The 14,870-nt window shown below is 44.0% G+C and overlaps 1 protein-coding gene across 11 annotated transcripts in view; it reads left to right on the top strand.

Annotated features, from left to right (window-relative positions):
* Positions 1–14,870, top strand: part of LOC137125252 (microtubule-associated protein tau-like) — a 49,999-nt gene that overhangs the window by 14,366 nt on the left and 20,763 nt on the right. For 8 of the 11 annotated variants that reach the window (XM_067500423.1, XM_067500424.1, XM_067500422.1 and 5 more), the window contains exons 2-3: positions 2,202–2,283; positions 11,308–11,376. The exons of 1 other annotated variant lie outside the window; for it this stretch is intronic. The gene's annotated coding sequence lies outside the window, so the exon portion shown is untranslated. The remainder of the gene's footprint in view (positions 1–2,201; positions 2,284–11,307; positions 11,377–14,870) is intronic. 2 more of the 11 variants (XM_067500419.1, XM_067500420.1) reach the window with 2 other exon arrangements.

The raw sequence follows: 14,870 nt of genomic DNA, 5'->3' as shown, positions 1-14,870 counted from the left end.
CAATATCGTTAAGCAAAGTTGATTGTTTTATGTTTGTTAGCCAATTAGAATAGTAAAAAAAAATTAAAAAAAATTTGTAATGTTTCTAGATGAATTTATGGCTTTGGAGCATTCAAATTAACAACTAATTCTCAATTTGACAAATTTTCCCGCCCACACAACACATGTACTCTAACAGGATGACGCCAGACTCCAAATTGGCCCATCAGTTATGAAACCCGCTGTACAAATCTGGATTGTGGAGGTTCGGGCAACAATGATCTATCAAGCAAAGTCACGCAAAGCCTGATCATAGTGAGTTTACAAACAGCAGTGAGCTTGACCTACCACATGCTTTTATGAGATCAAATGGGGATAAATGTATTATTGTAGAGGAAGACAACGCTTTCTTAAATGATTAACCATCACACCACACTCCTGCACTCCGGCGTAGCCTGTTTGCACTTATTTAACAAAGGCGTGTCTGCTGCTGAACTCTCCATATGATCCAACACTGGGTAAACATAATGTGTCCGTTGAGCCTGCCGCTGTGGCAGATTGGCTTTCTGGGAGATTAGTTGTTAGCGGCCGTGCCAGCCTGGTTACGCAGCTCTGGTTTAGGCCTCAGCCTGTAATCAGTGCTGGCAAAAAGCCCCCCTTAAGCCGTCCAGCGTTGACAGGCCTGTCTGCACCCTCCGAGTCTTGTTTCCCTCCCCAAGTCTCCCTCCCTCCCTCTTCCTGCATCTCATCTCACGTCCCATCTCCTCCCCTTTAACCGACCACAGCGACGTGCCGCTTGGTTCATCGTGAGAGCACAACGCTCACAACGAAGGTGAAAATGATTCTGTTTGACGGCAGGATTATTTGTCTGCTGCCGTTTTCAGTGTCTCACTTGCCGTCTTTGAACCTCATCCAGCCTCTGCGTAAGGACACAGGACAAACTAATGATGGTGCTCAGAGAGGACGTGATGAGGGATGGAAGGTGCAGGCCTGACTTCCTATAATTTATTGAAGCGGTTTTGGGAACCGCTTGACTGTAACCCTTTATGATTCATCCTCACAGCAGCCTCAGTGGTCTCTGAGGGTTTGGAGATTATGTTAGGGAGCGTCTCACCGCATCGGCCTGGTTTGCTGTAGCGACTTAATTTATTTACTCCTAAAATGATACGTTCAAGTCTGCGTTAATAAAATACCAACATGTAAAGTTTGGTCGTGCTGGCTTTAAAGCAGTCGCTCGAGGTGATGGGATTTTGCACTTCAAACGCCACACGTTTGATTCCCCCCTACTACATGGCCAGTACAAAGGCGAGGAATGCAACCAAAACCTCTCTCGCCATATGCCGTGGAGTTGAGATCCTTTAATGCGTCTTACTTTGTGTGTTGATCTATCCAATTTCCCAGCTGATAATTTCTGAATTAATTCACAACTTTGACATCTCTAGCAGTGCTGCTGATGGAGGGCGAAGGACCGAGACCTCCTGGCTATAAATATATTTAATTTCATGTGGTTTGAGGTTGGAGTAATGAGCAGGGAAGGAAGCTTTCGGCAGTCAGCGCTAGGTGCTACCTGGCATTATGCTTCCCCTCTGCTCGTCTGGCGGCTGCAGTCCCTCTTCCCGTTCGTTTCCCCCCCACCCCCAGTTCTGTTCTGCCTTTGTTTCAGTGTTGCTGCTGCAGTTGGCCGTGCCTGCAAATGAGCACGGGGACAGAGCAATTATTCAGCTTGGGGCAAACCCAGCGCCCCTCTTTCACACGCACACTCGCGCTTGCTCTTGCTGTCATGTTTCGTGGCGAATCTCCCAGATGAGCTAAACACACGGAGAGGAACAAAAAAAATATGCTTCTGAATATTTCCCAGATCGACAGCATCTTTTATCTTGCAACTCAATCTACACGGGGGGTGGGAGGGGGCTTCATATCTATTTCAAACATGAATTAGTGTGACTGACGGACACCCACTTCTTGTACTCAGAGCCCCTCCCATCCCCCTTCATCTCTACCTCTCTTTTATGCAATGCAGACAGCGGCTTGGTTGCAGAGTGGTGAAGTGGAAGTGTGTGTGTATGTGTGTGTGTGTGTGTGTGTGTTTGAAGGAGTATGTAAGCTGCAGCAATGTGCTTGCCGGCGTAAACGCATCAACTGTGTCTGTCAGCGTGGTGGTCCTGCATCGCTCATTTTTTTTTTTTAGTCTCTCATCTGTCTTTCTCTTCGTCTCTCTGCAGAAGCCATTGCTCCCCCCCCCTCCCTAAGCTCGTGCCCTCTTTGCAGGAAAAAGGCTGGGAAATCTGCCCCACCCAAAACCAGGTAAGGCATCGTATTTTTAGCTTCAGAGATTACGCATCAGTTTTTATAGCGGAGGCAAATACTAAGAACATGTTGGAATGAAGACAGACCGGAATCTTTAAGGACAGAAATTCCGGGCCCTGGATTCTGATCATTAGGGGGATTTGCTGCTGACGTATTGAAACAACAGAGGCAAAGAGCTGACGTTGTGGTAGAGCCAGGGGCCGTTCCAGTGCGTTTTGATGACCTTTAGTCTCTGTGACGGGCCTCGTCTAGACGTCAGGCATCAGGACAGCAGCCAGAGTTCGCTGCCGCTTTGCGCGCACGTAAAAAGCAAGTGTTTACCGAGAAATGTAAAAGTGCGATCTCCATTCCTTATTTGGTTTTTCTGTGTTCATTGTGAAATGTGTGGTTAGCGACTCACAGGCAACAGATTGTTGGTGGTTTTTCCGTGGGAGTGACACCGAGGCGAGCGGAGCCGCGGGACACATCGCGAGGCCTGTCGGCGTTCGGCGGCGCTGGCTGTCACAACTTCGCTGACGGCTCGGTCGGGAGGACATTTTAGTGCCAGCAGGTTGTGATGGAGTGATGAGATGCCAGCTCTGACTCCTTGCCTTCCAACTTTTTCCGTCCTTCAATTAAGGGGGTCAAAAGGGGCTTAGTAGTACTTTTTAATGCTCCCTCATAGGTGGACAGTAAGAAGGCAGCTCTGTTGATATGAGGATTGATTTACCTCATCACACTTTTGTCTTTCGTTTGCTTAAACTGAAAAAAAAAAACTTGCCTTTTGGTGGATAACGCGTGACTGTGAGGTTGAAATGACTTACAAGTGGAGACATATTTAGTGACGATGATGATGATGACGTGCGCAGCTTTTCGTTTCTCCTGTAGCATCTGAGGCTAATATTACATTACAGCATCACTCTATTAATCATTTTCACTGTGATGATGTGCATTATTTATCCAAATGTTTGGACATAGAGCAGAACAAATGCTGATACATTTGATGTATTTAGACAGGAAATCATGTCAACGCTTCAGTTTATGTGGCACATGTGGGGACACTATGTTTTAAGGGCGACGTTATCTGACTCCCACCCTTTGATAGCACATCTTTCTTTCTCCTCTGCCTCTTGATAATTTTAGTCGGTCCACACTACAAAGGACACACTGCACACGCACGCACGCACACACGCACGCACACACACACACACACACACACACACACGCACTCCTCCTTCATTCTATCTCTGTCTCCGTCTGCCTGCACAGTTGCTGGGCAGCTCTCCGGCGAACTGTCTTTTCCTGGGAACCAACTCGGGATGACATGCCACGGCTCAGGAGGCGATGGCGACGGGGAAAACGCACTCGCTCCCCCGTCCCCCTGGTTTCCCATTTTCCTCAGTCCTGCTTCTTTCTTCTGCCGGGCTCACGCCCCCAGAGCGCGGCCGTCATTTGGCACAGAGGCGGCCGAAGTGGTCGGTTAACCAACTGTTGCCGTCCTAAAAGGGCAAGTCCAGTGGGAGAGAGGGACATTGTCTTGGAGTCGTTGTTCCCACAGCAAAGCTTTTGTAATGAAATGGAGATAATGTAGGTGTTGCAGAGATGCCAAGTTAGAAAGAAGAGCATTGTTTTGAAGACTGTCCCTCCTTTGATTCTTTAACAGGCAGAAACAAATTGGCAAATGGATTGTTTTAAATTCCCAAGTTGCTTTAAGGGAAATGTGGTAACCCAGCTTTGTGCAATTGCAAAACAGAACCACTGCTGATACAATAAGATGATTTTGTCTAACTCGTCTGGCTCTCAGAAGTGTGAAAGCTTAGAAGTGTCTTCCCACAAAAGCCACATTACATTGTTTTATTGCACTATAGTTGCACTAGTATCTAAAGATTTCAACTTCCTCTCACCCGGCAGTGTTTTGAGGCCTTCACACCCAAGCTAGACGGATGCATGTGCAGGAGCAAACTGCAAGGATAAAAAGGGGACAGAATGCCCTTAAGTGTCTGCTGACAAGTGATACTTGATGAGTAGGAAGCCGGATGTCAAAGCACCGACGCGGATTCGGGGAGCCAGAGATGGACGCCACTGGTGTTCGGGGCTGGACGGCAGCTAACTTGTTGAAGCTCTTAGACATTCGGTGCTGTTGAGGATTTGGGGATGATGCAGCTTAATAGTAAATGAGTGAACAGGGGTTTGAGTCAGTTAATGGACATAAATATATTATATTCTTGTTTTGCGGCCTTAAAGTACTGAAAGAAAAGGGGGGAGACTGAATGTGTGCGAATAGAAAAGGCAACATTATAGGAACTATGTGCTGTATGTGCATAGGCCAGTTGTGCCACCTGTCTCCACTCTTAAATGCAGCTGTCGCCTTTGCATTTTTTGTAGAGGGGAGGGGGGGGGGGGGTTCAAAGCCTCCTCCTCTGGCTGAGCTGGCTGACTTACACACGCACATGACTGGCACATAAATGATGCAATTAATATAATAATTATTGTGTCTTTTTAAGCTTTATTTGAGCTAATGTCTCAATTTGTGAGTCATTTTCACGATACATCGCTTTAAGTGTTTGGAGATAATTGTGTGATCGGAACCAGCGGTGGAAAGTAACCAAGTACTGTACTTTTCAGGTATTTCTGCTTTATTTCAGATGCAAATTTCATGCTTTTACTACAGCACATTCAGCACAACACGTGTGATAAAGTATCGAACACATCCGCTATATTTCCAATGTGAAGACCTTGAGGAGCAGAAACCCTCAGCTGCCGGCGAGAGCCAGCTGACCGCGAAGCTTCGCCGGCACGAAGGTCACCTTCACCCAGCCCACATCAGGGATCAGCACAGTCCCAGTTTCTCTCTTCTATTCTGGTAGATCGAGCCTCAGAAATGGAACTAAGGAACTTCTATCCCCCCATCTTCCTCCCTTACCTGTCAAGGTGGTGAAGTGACGTTACATGTTTTTTCTTTCTGCCACAACAGAAAGCTTTGCTCACAAAGTATCTCTGACCTTGAAGTAAACCATACTGAAAATAAGTTATTAGCCTCTTGCTGAGTCTTTGACTCATTTGAAGAACTTTTAATAAATGGAGAAAAAGTCATCAAATTTCACATATTTTTTTGTAATGTTTATTTGGAACATGAACAATAAAATGCTGCTCCTGCCTAGTGGTATTTCACTCATCAAATGTCAGTAATGTAGAAGTAAAAACCATCCGTCCTTCATCCTATTTGGGTCCATGTCAGCGCCGACTCAATGAGACATACGCAGACCAATAACTTAACGTGCGTGTCTTTGGACTGTGGGGGGAAACCGGAGTACCCGGAGGAAACCCACGCAGTGGCTCAGTGGACAGAGCAGCAGGATGGGATGCAGATTAGTTGGACTGGTTAACATGTATGTGCACTATGTACATGTGCTCAATGACAATAAAGGTTGTTGTTCAGGATACGTACCTGCAACCTTCCAACCAGGCTGCCAGGTAACCCTACAAGGCCAGAGCACCCTCCACTGGAGCCTCGATGTTTATCTGGCTCTCAGACATGGGAAATGCCTGGCCATCCAGCTTCTCCTGTTCTCCGGTTTTCTCTCCAACGTTTTAGCCACTCTTTTCTCCATGTCGTCCAACCTCAAGACCATCTCTCTCTCCTGCTCTGACCATTCGTGCTGTTTCCTGTTCAGCAGTTGATTGAGTCCTTCGACGGCTGTGACGAGGGAGGTCTTCTCCTCCTCCCACTGGGTAAAATAAACCTTCAGCTGCTCCTCTGCTTTCTTTTTGCTAGCTGTGATTCCTACATTGACTTTTTTCAGGTGTTCTACTTGGAACCTCTGTGCATTAGCCTCCTCTTTAAACGTCAGCAGTTTTTTTTGGAGCAGATTGACTTGTATCTCTGCCTGCTTCACATCGATGGTCTTTCTGAAAAGCTCAGCCTCCAGGTCCTGGATTTTTCTTTTGTTATTTGCCTCTTCAGCAGCGAGTTTGTCTTTGAGCTGCTGTATATAAGACAGCAGAGCTTCTTTTTCCTTCTGGTTTTTGCCAGCCTCCTCACAAAAGTTCTGCTGACCTCTTTCAACTCTCCTCTCTGTTGTCTTGTCCAACTGGTCCACCTGTTGTTTCTGGTCCTCGTGCGTTTTCAGGACCTGGGCCTTTGATTCAACGTTTTGCAGCTCCTGTCGAGCTTTCTCTTTCAGCTTCAGCAGAAGTTGTTCTTGCTGACCGACTTTTGACTGCGCCTCCTCCAAAACCGAGGTCTTTCTACGCAGCTCAGCCTCCAGTTCCAGGGCTGTTGTCTCCATTTTCACCCTGAGGACCACTTCAGCACTAAGTTTATCTTTGAGCTGCTGAATTTCAAACAGCAGAGCTGCTTTCTCCTTCTGATCATCGGACACCTTCTCACAGAAGTTCTCCTGACTGTTTCCAACTTGCCACTCTGCTGTCTGCTCCAACTGCTCGGTTCGTTCCTCCTGGTCTTTGTGGGCTCTGATCCAGTGGTGTTTTGATGAAGTTTTGTTCTGATAATGGCCATTTTTCACACACAGGGCTTGCTGCAGTAGCTCCAGATGGACTTTCTGGATTTGGAGGTTGACGTTCTCCAAATCCTCAGCCTGTGCAGAGCAGGTGTTACAGGGAACGAGTTTAATTGCTTTCTTTAATAAAGTAACTTGCTCCTGCTGCAGCTTCACACTGAGGTCCATGATGCCCTTCTTTAAGACCTGGACCTTCTCACTGTATTCCTGGTCACAATTTTCAGTACTGTCAGCACTGGTCAGGAGTTTGGCTGTACAGACCTCCAGGTTTCTGTGAGCTTCCTGCAGCTGCCAGACCAGTTCGGATATGTCCATTTCCTCTGCTTGAAACCCCTTTGCGGACTCGACAGTGCTCACATTGGCAGCAGTTTCGGCCATTTGCTCTGCCATGTCCGGTTTAGGGTTGAGGCTGGCGAGGTTCTCATCCGAGTCCTGATGGGCCTCTTCCAACTGGCTCGTCAGATCGCTGATGATCCCCTTTGCAGCCACTAGTTGACAATTAAACTGACGTTGCTTGCGCTGGCTTTCCTCCAACCCGTTTCTCAGACGAGCATTTGCTCTAATTAGTGTACTCAGGTAGTCCCTGTTAGAAAACATGTACTCGGTGTTGCTGGTTGAGGTCTGTGGTTCGTTCTGTGGTTAGTGTACTGTACACTGGCTTGAGCAAAATCACTCGAGTGAGGTGAAATTTCCCACTACCTCACAAACTTTGTTTTATGACATCATCATAGAATGTGATGTCACAGTCCTGTTACTATGGCTTTCATGTGGGACTCTCTAGCGCCACTGTATATAGGATCTACAATATGTCAGCATAAATGGCAAAAAGGTTGCTTTGAGCATCAGTTTGCCTCATGAATAAGTATCTGCTTATGTATTGGAGGCTTTTATATGTAGCCTACGTGTTACATGTGATCATCGCTGGATATATATACTGCCAAATAATTTTTTCAAGGGAATTTCATAAGAAATAATCAGTGAATTATTAGGAATTTACAGACCCACAGAATGAACAATGACCAATTTCTGAATGTCATCCCACAGTCCACAGCTTCGACCCTTCACTCACATTTATGTCCCACATTTAGCTCTATTCTTTAACAAAAAGCTAATTGAAAACACTTGAGCCGGTTCAGCTGCTCCCGACTGTGCAAACTGCGACAAGGGTTCCAAGTGTGTTGATGTGAAGATCCACTTCCTGCTTCAAACATGGTGCTACAATCACATATTAACGGTTTGTCAGCTCATGTATGCTCATCACTTCTCTCCTTCTCCTGTAGATTAATTAATAAGACTCTTTCCCAGCAGAGTTTGGCTCATTAGCCACACAGATCCTCTCTTTAAATACTCTTTAGACCTTTGCATTTGCACCCTGCAAAATGAAAGGAGTTTAATAATGTGATAAATAATTGTATCTCTTCAGTTTTATTTTTGAAACCCTCCTTTGTGTCTTTTGGACATGTTGTCCACCGTTGAGTCCCACTGTGTTGCCTAATGTTGCCCTATGCATGCTCAAGGCTGGATGTGGTTAAGTCTGGATTTCAGATTTGAAGAACTGTGCTCCTGCACAATGAGACGTGTTCAATCGATAAGGCAGAATTAACAGATTGCCACTAATGCAGAGAGAGCGCTGCCCAATAAAACCGAGCCAGATAATTCTGGAAATGTCTTTCCGTCCTCTCCTCCTTTATCTCTCCTGTCGGATTATTTCTGCAAAGTTCAGCAAGGTTTATCGAGCCTTTTTTGCACTGCGCTGAGATTAAGATTCATTGCCTGTTTACCTCAACTGCAAGTCAAATCTGTGGATTAGGTCGGCCCCTGACCTCCCGTTCCCGTCTTTCCCCTACCCTCGACATTTCCCTCCTCCCTCCATCATCTCTCTTCGCCTGCTGTTTGACCCACTTGGCCTCTCTCCTTCTGGGAGGTCAAGTCGAACGCTAAGCAAACAAAAACTGCGTTTCTCTTCTCTAGGAACGGAAGAGCTTGTTTGTTCAACCCTGTGGTCACATGCCAACTGTGCCTGTCCTTTAAATTACCCAACAAGATGTGCTCGGGGGTTGATACCATGTGAGGTGACTGATGTCAAACTATCTGCGTTGTATCGTGTCAAAGCTTAATGACTTTGGAGATGAGATATGATGCACTTCAGGTACTTTATGTTAGCAGATTTTTAGGAATTTGCTGATTTCAGCCCCCAGTTACATTTAACTTGCGTCCTTTTATTGACTGCCAGTGATCAGTCAGACTGAAAACATGGCTGTGCTTCGGGTAAACTAGTCATTTAGAATAACGGTGTTGCTGATGATCATGAACTAAAGTGAAATTCCCGTCATGCTGCCGATATTTCGGGACTGGGCAATGACCACGCGTCTCTCTAGCTTTCTCTTTCTCCATGGCCCCTTTTCCTTTCCTGGCTAAGCTTCCCTAACTGGAGCTTTCCCAGAAGAGAAGTAACTTCCTGTGTGACCTTAGTCTCCTTATTCTGTCTCTCTCACCCTGTCGACTTTCTCTCCTATTCTCTCCTTCCCTTAGAAAGTGATTTTCCTTGGTTTTCTTCTCTCTTTATATATGTAGATAAGATTAAACTAGATGAAATCTTTTAGCATTCGACATATATGGGATGGCATAACAAATGCACAACCTCCTTTTCCAGAGCTCCCCCAGATGACATGATCTGAAATCCTGATGATGAAACTCCAGGTGGTGTCATCTGGAGGAACTTTTTAGCTAGAAGCAGAGGAATATTTTAATATAGACAAAGAGGGAAAAAGAAAAGCAGAAAAGTATGTTTACATACTTACTAAACTAAAGACAGAGAAAGCGAGATGAGAATTGCTGACTTTGCCCTTTAACCATCGGGCATATCATTCCTTCAAATTAAAACTCCTAACCTGGCTTGGATGATGGACTCCACTGAAGACAGAGTGCACTTTTTGTAATCTGCAGCATTTTTATAAAGAACATTTTTGAAGTCAATGAAAAATGTACATTTAAATGATTTTAAAAGCTCACCAGGAACCTTTTCATATACATCCGTAGCTCTCTAATAAACATAGGAAAAGTTCCATAAATGCTATGTGACTGTAGTACATTCAGTTTTTACTACCAAAGCATTTACCTCACCAATATTTTGAATAATACTTTTCTTGTGTTTTTATTCTTTTTATTATTCTTTCCCTCCATTTAGTTTGTAATTAAAAGAAACAAAGAACAACAACAACATGTTTGTGGACAAAAAATACAAACTGTATTGCATTGTTGGATACATTTTCTGTCGGTATTCATGGGTGATTTCATACGTGTGTATCCATTGATTGATCTGTCCTATAGATTATAGATTATATAATGAAATATGGTTGTAAAACATATAATTAAATAGAGAAATAAATTGTTTTGTACCTGTTTCATAGACATTACAATTTACGAAAAAAACATGCAACAAGTCAAAAAGTGTTTGTTTGTAGCAGAAATGTATATGCTGACTGTGTAAAAATATGAGTAATCAGACCTAAATATATATTTCTATAATTTTGGAAAAAACAAATTGTGTTAGTGTGTGTTAGTTTGGAAAATGAAATAATGGCCCAAACTACAAAAATACAACCTAAATGGCAATAAAACAAAAATATTTTCTAATGGAAGGCTGCACATAATCCACTCTCTTCCTCTGTGAATTAAACTTCAAGCTCCTCTTTCTCTCTCCTCTAATAAATCAACCTCCTTCCTGTTTGGAGAATCTCTGCTCTGCTCTCCTTGTGTCCCTCTCCTTCATCTTCCATCTTTTTTTTTTTTTTCTTCTTCTCTGTCCAACTGTTTTGGCGCCAGAAGCCCCCAACGGCCCTTTCACACTGTTTTAATGTTAACAGGATGCACTGCGTCGTACCTCCTTACGGTCCCAAAGCAGACTGAACGTGCAAATCTGTCTTTCTTCACGGCTGGCTTAGGCTTTAAGTCATCCCTTGGCTCTGGCCCCGTGGACCAATCCAAGAATTTAACAAATCTTAAAACCAGCTCACCACTGGAGTCTTGTAGCACAGTCAGGACACATGCACATTTAATTGCTTGTTTATAAAACTAATAACTTTGGTAATTGGGTATTTTTATCATCCACACAGTCGCCTTGGGAACTGTCCTAGTGACCTCTGTTGTTCTTTTCTTCTCTGTCCAATCGCTTTATTAACTCTGTCCTTTTAGTTCAAACATTTCTCGGATTCCTCTTTTTGTTTAAGTTCTAGCGCAGCACTAGAGTCCAAAGGACATCTGAACATGTTTGGAAGACAAATCCTGGCATCACACGAGACTTTTAACGAGACTCTTAATGTTGCCGGCCGACTGCACTGCATTTGATTCTGGATGAGCTTGAGTCCGGATTCGGAGGGTTGAACTTAAAGCTGTTGCTAAATTAAATGGGCTTTAGCTTGTCTTCAACACACTGGCTTACAAGTTTTTTAAAGAGAAGTGTGGAATCACGGCCTGTATTTAACTGACATGCATTCTCTTGTTTCATCCATGCTTCACACAGGCCTGAGAAGAAGCTTGAGCTCAGCACTCGTCACTTTCGTCCGTCGGTGAAGACAGCTCTTCCGATCAGGTAAGCTAATGAAAGAGCACAGACGTGAGGGGTCTACGGCTACAGTACAGTGTTCGCTTCTGGCAGACTGCACACCGGCCCTCAACATGGGCATATTACACGAGTCTGCACGCGCAACAAGTGTGGTGCACGGCCACGCTCGCACTTTGCAATGCACAGCCCTAGTTTTACTTCTGCAAACTCAATTATTGACAATCACTGACAACCCTGTGAAAACTTTCATATCCTAAGAGAATTATGGAACAGTTTATATTAAAAGCAAAGCACAAAACAAGCAAACTTCATGACAAGCTGCCCAACGGTGACCAAGACATTTCACTTCAAGCGCAGCTTTTAAAGTGCAGCTAACTAAAAGCAAAAAAAAAATTCCAAGACTGGCCGGCTGCCAGATGTCATACTATGCACTTCTCTTCAAACCCCCGTCCACGACATTTCACACTGACTTTTCCCATGACTCATGGGGCCCCGGGAGTCTGATCTAAGTGGCTGCACTCAGCCAGATGATTAGCTGGGCTGTTCATGGGTATATAATACAGGGGGAATTATGCTCAGCAACACAAGGGAACAGAGACGGGGGGGGGAGATTGTTTGGGTTGATGTCATGCAAGATATTTCTGACCAGCAAAAGGTTAGGTTCCCTTCTTATGTTTGGAGCATTTTGCCGCTTAAATGCATTGAAGTTACAAGACAGGAAATGATATGAAATGTAGATAATGCTGGTAAGTGTTGATGTAGAACAGTTGGCTGTTTGTGTGCGCGTCTATATTTGGCTCACGTTAACCCTGTGCGTGCATTCATGGGGCGTTGATGGAAGGGTGCGTTCGGGTTTGTATTGGGTGTGTCAAACAGGGCGTGGGGTGTAGGTGTTTGCTAGCGTGCAGGGTGCGCACTGGGAGGCTGTAAACTGTCGTCAGCCAACGTAATTCCCTCAGCCGTGAAGGACGCGCGAAGCTGCAAGGGTAGAGCCAACGGGTTGGGATGTAGAAGGGCGCAGGATCGAATCCCACCCCACCAGGTGTGGCCCTGCCCGAGCCCGGATTAAATGGGAGGGTTGCGGCAGGAAGGGCATCCGGCGTAAAAGCTCGTGCCAAATCAACACGTGGAACACTTTCCGCTGTGTTAATCCCCTGAAGGGACAAGCCGGAAGCCATTAGTCTTTTTTTTTCTAAATTTGTCTTATACAATATTAATCAACTGTTTTTGTTTTGTGTTGGTGCCTGGACTTTAACCTAAATATGATTAAATATTAAGGAGTTGTAGTCACATGTAAATGATGATTGCTCTGATTTCCGTTTCTGTGGGGCGTCTCAAATAGTGTCGATGCCACTGTGACATCGAGTTTCACACATTCTGTGAATGCAACAGAACTTTCTGGTGTTATTTGTTGTGAGACTTAACTGTTGTGAGACCCCTGGATATCAGACCTGCTGAGTTCCTGTGGGGCTTCAACTATTTTTAAAGTATTTTCAATCAATGTGCCCATTATGTTGTTAGTGAGCCATTTATTGTATATAACGTCAGAAATAAATGTCGAGGATGAAGGTTTTTAGATGGCCAGGTTTTTTGTAATGTTTTGTAATCAAAACACTAAATTTGCAATTTAAAGTGAATAAAAAAATACAATAGAGGAAACTAATGTTTGAATTTATATTTTAAAATTACAGACATTTCTAGCTCGGTTTTGGAATAAAAATGAATCATCTGGTTAATACTTTCTTTCTGTTTCTGGTTAATGGTTGCAATTCTGTTTAGAGCTCTAAACACCATAATTTATTTCTTCCATCATCATTCATTGGGTCTGTAAAATGTAAAAAAAAAAACTCTGATATGAAAATGAAATGCTGCGGCAATATTTGCTAATTTCGCCTCTTTTCACCTCTGCATTAAGCAACTTACAGCAGCAGTTTTAGGGGAAAAGGACTCAGATTTGGAAACTGATGAATATGTTGTACAGTGGTAAAATTTGACTGACTCAACAATTTTTAGTTTCTTTTTTAATTTCTAACTATGAAATGTTTTGTTCTTCTTCTCTGTTAAACCCTGCTGCTTAGAGCTGGTTTTGGCTACAGCTTCCATAGAAACGAGGCAGTGATACATTAAGATACCACCTCCATCAGCCCCAGCAGCATAAAGGCCAACAATTACATCATCAGCCCATGCAGCAACCAGCTATCAGTGTATTGATGACTTTAAATGGCTCAGCTCCCATTTGTGTTAGTGCAGTGAGACAGTTTCCCCCAGGGGCCATTGCTGGAGGATCTGGTGCCCTATTTCTAGATCCCTAACACGGTCAAAGTACACTCTCAGCAGCCAGCATCCTCTCCTGACCACCACCAGCACCGCCACCCCCGGTTAGCCGGGTTGTTACCATGGGAACTATGACATCAGTGTGGGGCAGGGCTGATGTATGCCGGGGAGCAAGTACGCTTCAGATGACACCGGAGACAGGAAGTAAAGAGAACGAATGGATCAAACAAAACTCACAAGAATCATCCCAAATTTATTTGCAATAATTTATTGGTCAAAATATACCGATTTACAAACTTTACTCAACAAAGCCCACAGATTAATGCTGCTAATGGTGGTGACAATGAATAATTACCACTGCTGCTGTTCCCAAATTTCATATCAAAAATGAAACCAATCGCATACTCCCAAACATATTCATCTCCACTTCTATTATATGCTAAAATAAACACCAACTAATATTTAGTTGGTAGTCTGATATCTTGGTCTGCAACCAGATGCCTCTGGAGGTTTAACGGCTTCTGACTTGTTCCGTTCTCCAAGCATCTCCAAGAATGTGAAGTGCCTGAACCGACCTTATTGATAAATAATCCTTATAATTTTTGGAGTTTTTGATTTGATTCAAACAATAAAGCCCTTGCAAGCTTTACCTAATCTACACAATGTCATGCAGGAACAGTCAGATAATCTTGGTGCACTCGTACCACTTGCATTACGGTATTCAATCTCTAAGGCGTGGAACCAGCCCTTTGTTTTTTTTGTGTGTGTGTGTGTGTGTGTGTGTGTTTGCTCGTCATGCTGTTGTTCACCATATACACAGTTAATTCAGACTTCATTGGCAGCGCTCGTTATGTTTCAAGCCCCCACGCGCACATTTCTTGCTGAGTCAACAAAACGTAATCCACTCGTCTGCTGCTGTGGAGGAGGCCACAGGATTCCGGGTTGATTACAGGTCATGTCAGTCTTCAAAGTCCTACTGTCAACCTCAGGGCTTTTGTTAGTGTGACCCATCACCCACTATAACACACGGAACACAGTAACACAGTGACCATTTTAACTGGGCTGTAATATTGACCTAATGCTTATTAATGCAGTGCTATCATTTTAGAATAATCTGCAGCTGATTTACAACATTATCCATCGGATGCTTGGTCTGTATAATGATGATGATTTTTTGTTTTAATCATTATTCGATGTTCAAAACATTTAGTAATTGTTTTGTATCTCTGTGTTTACTTTCTGAAAAA

Source organism: Channa argus, chromosome 4 (genome assembly GCF_033026475.1).
Source record: "Channa argus isolate prfri chromosome 4, Channa argus male v1.0, whole genome shotgun sequence".
Taxonomy (NCBI): domain Eukaryota; kingdom Metazoa; phylum Chordata; class Actinopteri; order Anabantiformes; family Channidae; genus Channa; species Channa argus.
Note: the sequence above shows the minus strand (reverse complement) of the source record. Positions and strands in the feature narration are given on the sequence as shown.